This window comes from Tauraco erythrolophus, chromosome 3 (genome assembly GCF_009769465.1).
Source record: "Tauraco erythrolophus isolate bTauEry1 chromosome 3, bTauEry1.pri, whole genome shotgun sequence".
Lineage (NCBI taxonomy): Eukaryota > Metazoa > Chordata > Aves > Musophagiformes > Musophagidae > Tauraco > Tauraco erythrolophus.
In genome coordinates this window covers 50,990,463-51,001,085 of record NC_141467.1, presented here as the reverse complement: position 1 = coordinate 51,001,085, position 10,623 = coordinate 50,990,463, and positions in this window count along the sequence as shown.

Below are 10,623 nucleotides of genomic sequence, written 5' to 3'. Positions count from 1 at the left end.
GAAAATGACGCCCTAGCAACAAGTTGCACAAACGCAGAGTACATCACCAAGAGAAACGCCTACATCGGAAGAAGAAGAGTATAAAACAAAAGACTTGCGAAAATCGGGTGCGAGCCGTCGGCGGAGTGAAACTCCCGGGCCGCCCAGCGCTGTTTTGCTTGTTGCCGCTTGCTAAATAAAGACGCCAATTTTAATTGGCTCCGTCTCCTCGCATTAATTGGTGAAACTAACTTATAACAAGAGATTTCAGATATTGTATGAGATTGACTGGACCTATATCTTCTGAAGGTCAAGAAGCATTGCTGATGGTTGGAAAGGATTTCTTTGTAGGTGCTACTCTAAAGTGAATATAAAACTATAAGGAATAATATTATTACACAGCAATCTATTCTGTGACTATAATCTGTTTCTCTACTTGTGGGATAGCAGTTTTCTCTACTGGTACATCATTTACAGAAGTACTCTAATTCATAAATGTCATTAATAAAAATAACATCTCAATCCCATTTCATTAAAATTGTGTATTAGTCACTGCATTCTACAAATGTTAGTGGATTTGTCTCTTTGGACTGCTCATTTATAGTACCTTGTGAACACTCAGTACTTGAGATGCAATAGCTATTTGCAATTGGCTGGATAAGTCACATCGCAGCTTTTTTTCGTGCAGTTTAATGAATGTGTTGGTGTACATATTGGTGCTTGCAAATGTAAAATCTTATCACTATGTGAATATTCATGCATGTTATATTGATATTATTTTCCTGTAAATAGCTGTGCCAGCAAAACTCTGGTTTATGAATATTTGCAGAAGGGCAACAGATAAAAGAGACAGTATGTTGGAGGTAAATAATTTGAACATTTGTAGTGAAACTCAGACTAAATGTTTTGCAGGATTTGCCCAGCCTTGCTTAAGCTTCCCTGTAAGTGAACTGAGAGTTTCTCCTATATCTGCCTCTTTGCTTCTAGAGGGAAGTGCAGAATCCCTGTTATTCCAACATATGTTGGCAGGTCTGACCTATTGTACCTAGCAAACCCAGCCAGCTCTCCAGGGGACACTAGGCTGTAGGAAAATGTCAAGCAAGGCAGTACATGTGGAGCATAAGAGGTGAAACAGAAAGCCTTTGAGTTGCTTCTAATATACCCCCAAAATAGAAATTTCCTCCTCAAGTCGGCCCATTCAGTAATCACATTATTTTGAATATTTGATGTCTATTCTCTTGGTGCTGACCTTGCTCCCTAAAGCTATCTACAATCTATTGTCCCTGCAATTTCTAACAAAAAAGGGACGTAAAACAAAATAACGTACTTGTAAGCAAGCTTGGCTTTGAACTCGATGTGCTCCAGTAGCTGTGTCACAACAACCAGGCTATATATGACGTTCTTGAGACATAAGATTTGTCCAGTTGGTGACAAAAATATATTCAATTGTTTGAAATTTCTAAAGGGGGTCTTTGAAGAAGAGGTGGATTTTGTACAAAGGCAACCTCTGTGTCTTCCCCTCCAGTTCATCTGTGATATTCAGTGCTGCAGAGGAGGGTAGGCAGATGCTTGAGGCTCCCCCATGCTCCTGCTCTTGGGGGTCTGCTGTTGGGCATTTGGCTTTTGCTTTGGGATGGGAGAGCTGTGCCTTTGGGCACTCAGGTGTTACAGTCCATCGATGTGCCAGTGGATGAGGAACAAGGGGAATGACTGGCTTTTGCTGCAACTCTGTAGTTGTAATGCCACATAGCCTGCTCCTAACGGAGATCAGAACAACTTTCCACTAGCTGAGGAGCTGGACAAGGCTTCACAATCAAGAACACAGACAGTTTATCTGAGCTTTACTTGAAACAACACGTAATGTCCCAGTACCCTGGTGATGTCCATTTCCCTCAAGGTAAAGCCTCTTCTCTAAATAACTATGAGCATTTTTAAAAATGTAACTTCACTGCTGGGCAGTGAGTGTCTCCAGGGGATGAAACTGCTACATGAAATCCCCATGGGCAGCATGGTATACCTTTTCAGGCAGGCTGAGTATAAATGTGAGGACTTTCTGAATTTTATACCCGGTAGAAGATATTTAACCTTCCTAGATTGGTGAGTTTCCAAACTACATTGCCTGTCAGCTTTTCAAAGGTCCTACAGACCTCCAAGTACACAAATCCTTTTGCCTAGCTCTGCCATCAAACTGAGAGTTCTCCTTCAGCAGCAATGAAGAAGGGAACACGTGCGTGCCAAGGACAGAGGAAAAGCAGTCAAAATCAGGTGCTCTCCAGTCAACGATTTACTCAAATGCAATAACAGTAGTAATGTCCCTCTAAGCCTCTACTCTCTCCCAGAAGGAGACTTGCCAAGCATGACATGCCTCCTGCCTGCTGCTTGAGGTCCTCTGCTCAGACAGGAGAATTTGTGGGAGAATGAGAATTAGGAGGTGAAAAAATGCAACAGAGGATAACAGGGTCCCAGGGCCAAAAACTACACTGCATGAACCCTGCCTGTTTGTATAGACTTTCGCTGTTAAAGTCAAGTGCTTGCAAAGTTGGGTATGGGGAGAGCAACCATGACATATCTTTCAGCTGCTGCCTCTCAGCTGCCGTGTGTTTTCACTTCACTGGAGAGATCACTGGCTGGGGACCACTGACCAAAGCAAATCCTTTTGCCTTTGCAGCTGTCTAATTTGAGTACATGCCTCACCAGTTTTGGTTAATTACACAAGAAGTTATTGATGAGGAAGCATACGAAATGTGCAAACATGGTGTGTCACACACAGGGACAACAGCATTGTCTGGAGAGTCATCCCGTTTTGCTACAATCTCACTTGCTACAATCTCTTGATGAAATAAATCACACCACAGGCAATGTATAATGCAGTCTAAAATATGATGATTCTCACTGTTTGTAATCTAAATTGGATATGCCCTTATTGCCCTCTTTGCCAGAGCTATCAAGGGCTTAATAGCTTTCTCGTGCTTGCATGATTATTTCAAATCACATTTTCAGTAACTTAGATTTTGACCATAAGTTATGCTTGATCACGTTTGAACTTACTAACATGCTGTTTAAAAGCTTTACTTTGTTCCTTGATAACAGATTTTGTGTACGATTTGTAAAATGAAACACAACATCTTTCTCATTGACCCTATGACCATTTTTTTCCCTATGTTGGCTATCTCTGCCTCAAGAACTGTCTCTGTCTCCTCCCTGACCTGCGTTGCTTTCATCTTGCTCTCCCTTTTTGCCATTTCAGAGATCTGTGAGTAACGGCTACATCTTTCTTTGAACCACTCTCTTGGCTTCTACATTGTTTCTGCTCTGCATTCACAGCAAACACTCTACCAGTCGCACTGTGGTCTCTGTTACAAACCTTCACCCCTCTGGTTTATCCTGCTCCACTGCTGACAGAGATGATGTTGCTGTGCTATCTGACTGCTCTGTCCCTCACCTACCTTCACCTTGCTGGTGAGATACTGTGTTAAAAGCACATCTCTCTGATAAACTGCTGTGATTCTTTTGCTTGGCAAAGTCCAGTGTGTTGCTTGTAAGGGTGGTGAGCAAACCTTGGGAGCTTTAGTGCAGAAATGTGTTAATCTACTTTCCCTCCTCTCATTCTTCTCTTAAATTATCTGATTTTCTCATCTCCTGGTGTTTAGTTATTAACTTAGAAATTCCCTGGGTTTACACTGATTTCCCAAAACAGCCTCTATTTCTATTAAACTCCTTGAAGGACTGTTCTGGAGGAGAGCCAATTAAACCAGTTATTGAAATGGCACCCAGTTCCTGCTTGATGTCTCCCCCTAGCCATAATCTGTCTCCAGCCCTGCTGTAGCCTGCCTCCACCTCATGGTGTTTCTCCTGGCTGCTGCTTCTTCTCTGGTGAATGGCATGGCAGAGGCAGGGCTCAGCAGGCAATCCCATCTCCATTTATTCCTCCTTCCACTTCTACTTAGCTTTGGACACAGACATGAGTGTCACTCGAGAAGGATGCAAAGAAAAGGTGTAATCCACTCTTGGTTATCTGTCATCAGAAACAATTTATATTCTAGGACAGTATGGCCCTACCTAAAGCATAAGACTAGGAAATGAAGAAAATACACTGATGTGGGAAGACAATGGAAAACATCCTCGGTTACTGGTGAAAAACAGTACTGGAATAAGTCAGTGAGGGCTAAGACCCAGCTCTTCAGGGTTTTATAAGTGTTTCTATAGTAGCTGCAAAATATCTGCTTGACCTGAAAATTGAATAACTGAGTCTTTGCAAGGTGAAAACCACCTTTACTTGTCTTGAGGTTTGGAAAAACACCTGGCTCTTACACTGGTAGCCCCATCGAGAACAATATTAATTCAAAAAACACAGCTGCAGATATATACCCTTTTCTGTCTTTTTTCTTATCAATATTCATGTGCCATAATCCTGACTGGACTCTCAAACTTTTCTGTTGACACTGGGTTTTGACCCGTGAGTCTCAGAGGTGCAGAGATGCAGCGTGGTTGCTTGGCAATACGAATACACCAGTTCTTTGGGGGTGACAAATATTATTTAAGGAACATTTTCCTCTTGTTGTTGCTGAATGGATAAGAGCACAGATGACAGACTATGACGCCTGACCTGGGGCTTTGGGGCCATAATTCAGGGTTTTACGGATGCAGAGTTCTGTCTGGCATGGGGGTGAATTTGGACCCAGACTTGACTTTCACTGACTCCAGGGATGAGTAATTATGTTTAGACATTCATAGAATCATAGAATGTTTTGGATTGGAAGGGACCTTAAAGATCATCTAGTTCCAACCCCCCTGCCATGGGCAGGGACAAGTATTCAAGTATTCAAGCATTCAAGTATGTAAGATTTGGAATTTTACCTCAGATGAAACTATTGGGAGGGGCTTTTCCTCTAAAGTCCTGTTTTTTATACTCTCTGTGAAGGCAGAGTGCACAATTCCAGTCTGGGTAAGCTTTTGCGAAGGTAGAGAAAGGGAGGGCGCTACCTTCAGCACAAGGGCAGAGCTTGCCTGTCTGCTTGTGGGAAGACCAACCCACCAGCTCTCCTGCAGGAATTTCTGCTTGTGAAAGGCACAGAAGATGCCACTTCATGTTGAACTGACCTCTGTGTAGTTGGCAGCTTTTTGCAACCATCTCCATGCCTGTGTTTCACAAGTCCATGCATAATCCTGGGCCTGGGCCTTAGGGAGGTGTGGACAGTCAAGAGCCATAAAAAAGTATAATAACCTGCCATTTACTGAGGTTTCAGACTTGCCAAAGCTTGCCAAAGACCAACAGCTTCATCATTAAGGTAGCTGAATCTCTGTGCTTCTTTTTCTTGAGCATTTGTTTTGGTGCAGCTCCCATTTACAGATCAAGGGTCTCTGATCTGTGTTGTTCTTTGTATAGATCTTTTTAATTATAGTAATTATGAAATTAATTATATTAAATTTATTAATAATTATAATTTTATAATTCTTATAATTCTCTTTGTAACTCTTCCAACTGAGTTTATTTTATACGCTTTTGGTAAATCTGCTGCTTCATTGTGGCAAGAAATTAGGTAATTCAGTAAATGTATAGGCACAGACCTCTTGGCTTTAAGGAAATTTCAGGTAGAGATAAAGAAAACTAAGAGCAGACAGATTTTGGAAGATCTTGATGTGTTTGACATATGCACAGTGGCTCCAGTCTTTACTTAGAATTGATGTAAGCCACAGTAAATTAGACAGCCTCCAGGCTTACTTGAATTCTGAATTTGGTCCTATAACATTTTTTCCTCCAAGTCATCCATCAGGTTGTCAGCAAATTGTCTGTGTGCCATATATTAATCTCACTTTTCATATCCCTTATTATTCTGTTTCAGTGGGAATTCAGTTGCAGATGAAGTCTGCTTAAACACAATATTCTGCAAATATTATAGCCCAAGAAAAATTTAACTAATAAGAAAAAACATGGCATCTAAGCTGGTGCTCTGTAGGTACATGGTGCTAAATGAGTGCTGCAGAGAGGACTGTAGCTGGAAATTCTTACTTAAAAAAACCAGCATGTAGAATTTGACTTGCTTCCTACTACGTAATCAGCAGCAGGCTTTAAGTTAACAGTGATATCAAATGGTTTATTTAGCTGTCAGTTACAAAGAGAGAATTTGTGATGCAAACAAACAGGCAGCTACAGTGACATCTTTAAGAGAAGTCTGCTTTCATACAACTATGCAAGCACAGACTTACCTCCACTAGCAAGCAACATGGACAAGTCTCATGGAATATTTTATTCAAGACCTCTGTTTTTGTTCTAAGTTTCCTGCAAGGAAACGGTGGGTTGTATTGCCACAGGGGATTGTGGATTATACACAAAAGTAAAGTAGATTTGAAAAAGGAATCAGAATTTGTGCCTTACCAGCTTTCCTTATGTTTGCTTGCACACAGTAACCATCCATACAAAACAAATCTTTAATGATACAGTGCATCAGTACAGGTCCATGTCACAAGAATCTTTTCGGCTTCTTTCTCTTTTAAAATAAAGTGAAGGAAAATGTGTTTTGAAGCACCATCCTTTCATCTCCTAGAAATGTTCAGTCAGAAAATAATAAGTTATGGCAAAAGAGAGAAGTTGATCAGCTGATGTAGGGACAGTCGAATTTCTTCTTTCTCTGTCTTTAGAGCAGGTCATGTAGCATATCAGGAGGAAAAGCTGAGAGGTGATAAGATTTTTTTATTTTCTACATCTTTCAGTAGATCGTCCTTCTCTGTAGGTGTAGGAATCCCTGATGGGCAAAGAGAATTTAATAAGAATATGCGCAGTTCCCTGTGGCTGAATTTATGTGTGTGTTGCCAGTTGCAGACACACTTATTTGAGCAACTTTTTTGTCAGTTTATTCTGGAAAATATAGTACTGATAGCCAAAAGATAACTATCCTTAGCAGCAGAACACAATTACCTATCTTGCGGTAGGAACTAAATCCACTCAATGACACTGAAATAAGGTAAGATATGCTTTTATATCTCTTCACATGAAGCAAGTGGTCTGACAGGGAATTCCCCCAAGGCACATCATGTATCTGGCCAGGGCTAGGTGTTCTTGATCCTGGGGGCTATATAAGCCCTGAGTGTGGGAGGGCACTTCTTTGTTAATGCTGAAACGATGGAAAAAGACTTTAAAAAACTTTGAGACAGTGGTTTCCATTAGCCTAAGTTTGACATTTACTAAAGAGAAAAGTAAGATACGAATGCAATTTTCATTTCTCTGTTGGCATTTTTTGACATCTACATCTTGTTTGCAAAGCCTATCTCTTTCTCAATGCTTGTACATTTTTCTTGTACATGAAACTTGCAGGAGGTTTGGGTGAGAAGGAGATGGTTATTTCTGTAAGGCTGCTTCATTACTGTGAGGTCAACATAGCTTTAGGATCTTCAAGTTTATCTCATAAAATAATTCTTTTTAAAAAACTAAGCAAAAACAGAAGAGCCAGTCAGCAGAAAAGGACAGGGAAAAAAAAATCTGACTTTTAAAATGAAGAGAAATAACTTAATCTGAGGTGAGAGGAAATAAATCAATAAAAGTAATTTTGTGTTATGTGTGAAGGTTTCACAGTCTTAGCTTTCAACTTTCTGTCAGTTTCGCAGTTTTAATTCACTTACAGAATTTTAAATTGAACCTATTTCTGTCCAGTCATCGTCTTTCTTAGGACAGTGTATCAAATCTGGCTTTGAAACTTATCATCCAAATAGAGATGGGCTTTGTAGCCCACAGGCACTGACCACATCATATGGCATGAGAGAACATACTCAGGAATGTATAATGTGATGCTGGAACTGGAGGCATTGGGAATATCGACTGAATTGCCCCTAGAATTTACAGGTGAACAGTGTATATGAGGTGGTCAAGGCAATGGCACTTGTGAGTTTGAGTCCTGTATATCCATTTCCTAGGTAAATATTGTGGAAATACAATCAACTGAAAGTGAAGCAATGACAAGTGTTTTCTCATAAAGCATCTGCCATTCAAGATTCGGACTCCTATCAAAAGAGACAACGTAAACTTCATCCAGCATATCTACAGGTTACTCTGCCTCAGACTAAAACCTTTCAAAAACATCTCAAGAAAACAGAAAACAAAAAGAGAACACCTAATAATTTCACAAGCTTGATGGCTCAGGTGCCAGGGCATATACCCTTCAAATCTCAGTACTTGCTATCTGCCTTGCAGTTACACTAGAGATAGTGGTGCTTGACCCAAAGTCAACTCATACCCAGTTATTTCCCACTGTATTACCTCCAGAGCTTTGTCTCTTGCTGCTTTGCTGTAGCATCTGTGATCTGCCATATAATGCTGCAACACACATCGCAGCGTCTCAGGGACATAGATCACTACAACTGGAAAGAAAATTCCCACATCCCTGCAATTCACAGCAGCTTCTCCCTCACTGCAATGGCCTCTGCCTGGCTCATTGCCTGAGCATGTTCTTATAGGCTGATGAGAGCAACGACTTTTGTTTAGTGATAATGAATAGGTTCCTTTCCATGTGACCCCTGGGTCATTTAATTCTGGCCCCTTGTGCTGTCACAGCCCATGCTGAATGGGCAGCCTTTGCCCAAGGGGACAGAATAAACTCTCGGCTCTACCTGTGACAACTTTGCAAACTTACTGGTGGCTTGAGAATGCCCCAGAGAGGAAACTCAGGAGCTGCTGAGTGGCCTGTCCAGCTCACTCATTGACAAAACTGAGTGATGGACAGAAGACTCTGTATTTGGAACATCTTCTTCCTTAAATATCTCTGGATGTTAAATATTTTTAGAACTCAAACTCCTTTTCTTGTAACCCACATTTTTTTTTTTTTTTTGAACATGGAACACAGAGTTTCCAATTCCAGACATATCACAAACAAATCTGAACCACTGGTGCTCTCCCACCCAAATGGAGAGGCCACTTCACATTTGTCAGTAGATTACCCAAAGGGAATTTCTGAGAAAAGACAGGAACAGTTTATGAGTCTTTAAATGAAGGAGTATCAGGGCTATTGAAAGCAATGGTATTGCTGCTTAAGAAATCAGGGGATTTATCTTTCTAGCTGCTTATCAAGAAAATAAATGAACTTAACAAGCATCATCACTAGCTCTATCAACACTCTCAAGCACTATCAAGATCCACTGAAGGCAAGCAAAAGAACTGAAACCCTTTAACCCTCCCCTTAAACTAAGGAATTTGTGGAGAAGTATTAAAACAGCAAGCGGCCCCGGGAGGGCCCTGTCTTCCCCCCTCGTCCCCCCGCCCCCCATCTGCTCATCTTTTCCTCCACCGCTTTCCTCCTCCCATGGCCACCAGATGGGGCAGCGAAGCTCCGCTCCCGGCAAAGCCCAGGGAGCTTCGTCCCCCAGCGCCCGTCCGGCAACTGGGGCGATGACCACCCGAGCCTCTCTGAGCCTGATGACAGGCAAACGGGCTGCTGGAAACTTTCTTTAAAACAAACAAACAAAAAAATAAAATAAAAGGAGTAAACTGCCTCTGTCCTCTTGCAAATGCTGGAAGCTGAAATACCGCAGTTTCTTCTTGTGTGGTGATAGAAAGAGAAGAAATCAGTGCAAAACCTCTCTGGAAGGGTATCTTGGTAGACAAGTTGGTTCCTCATTGGTGTTTGGCATCAATCTGCCCTGCTCTAGAGCCCCACACTTCTAGGGAATTGTAGGTTTGTTACAGCATCCTGAGATCGTCCTTATGATTCCTGCATTTTCACAAGTAAATTAAAAAAAAAAAAAAAGCACAAACAGCTTATCCCACTAATATAATTGCAGTTAACCTATACTATAGGGGTCAGAAGACATCATCATTTTTCAAATACCACAGTGCAAGAAGAAATCTTAAATTAATCCTCCCTGACCAGAATCACCAGCATGAGGAGCAAAGAGTAGGAGAAGAGGGGGAAAAAAGCCCAGTATCATATGAAAGTCTGCCTCATAAAGTGAGCAAACTCCTGCCCACACCGTTTTGCAGTTTGTTTACTTGTGGCTTCATTAAAATTGCATGCAGATCCAATGACTAGATTTTGTTAATGGCCCACAGAGGGACAATCATTGCTGAAGCCTGAACACTGTGATCCATTTTCCCTAATTATTACTTTGTAACCATTTCTAATTTGACAGCTCCTGCTGAACAATGGTTCATTTATTTTGTTTCATTGTTTCATATAAGGAAGCATCAGATAAGCATAACAGCAGAGCATTAGTAAGGAGACCCACTAATTTGAAACATACATTAATCTCATGTTAAGAGCACATAATGGCCTTCGGTGAGGCTCCTGGAAAGATTATTCATTGTAGAATCCCTTTAAAGAGTATAAATCACAGGACTGTGTTGCACAATTAACAAGGAACAGGAAGAATATCTAATTCCTTGCAGCCTACAAGTCAAGAATGGAGAGGGCAAAGAGGTTCGTTTTCTCCCTTGGTTCTATTTTATAACTGTCAAAAAAAGTGGAATAAAGATGCATATATTTGCTCATGATGAAGTCGTTTCTAAGTTTACGTAGTTATTAGGTATATGACTGTGGGCTTTGAGGAGTTTAGTTGTTTTCCTCAGAATACAAACATCTAGGGTGGTCAGGTGTTTCTAAAAATCTAACGTAACTCATGGCTTTTTGAAGGCTTTAACATAAAGTTATGTATTTCTAA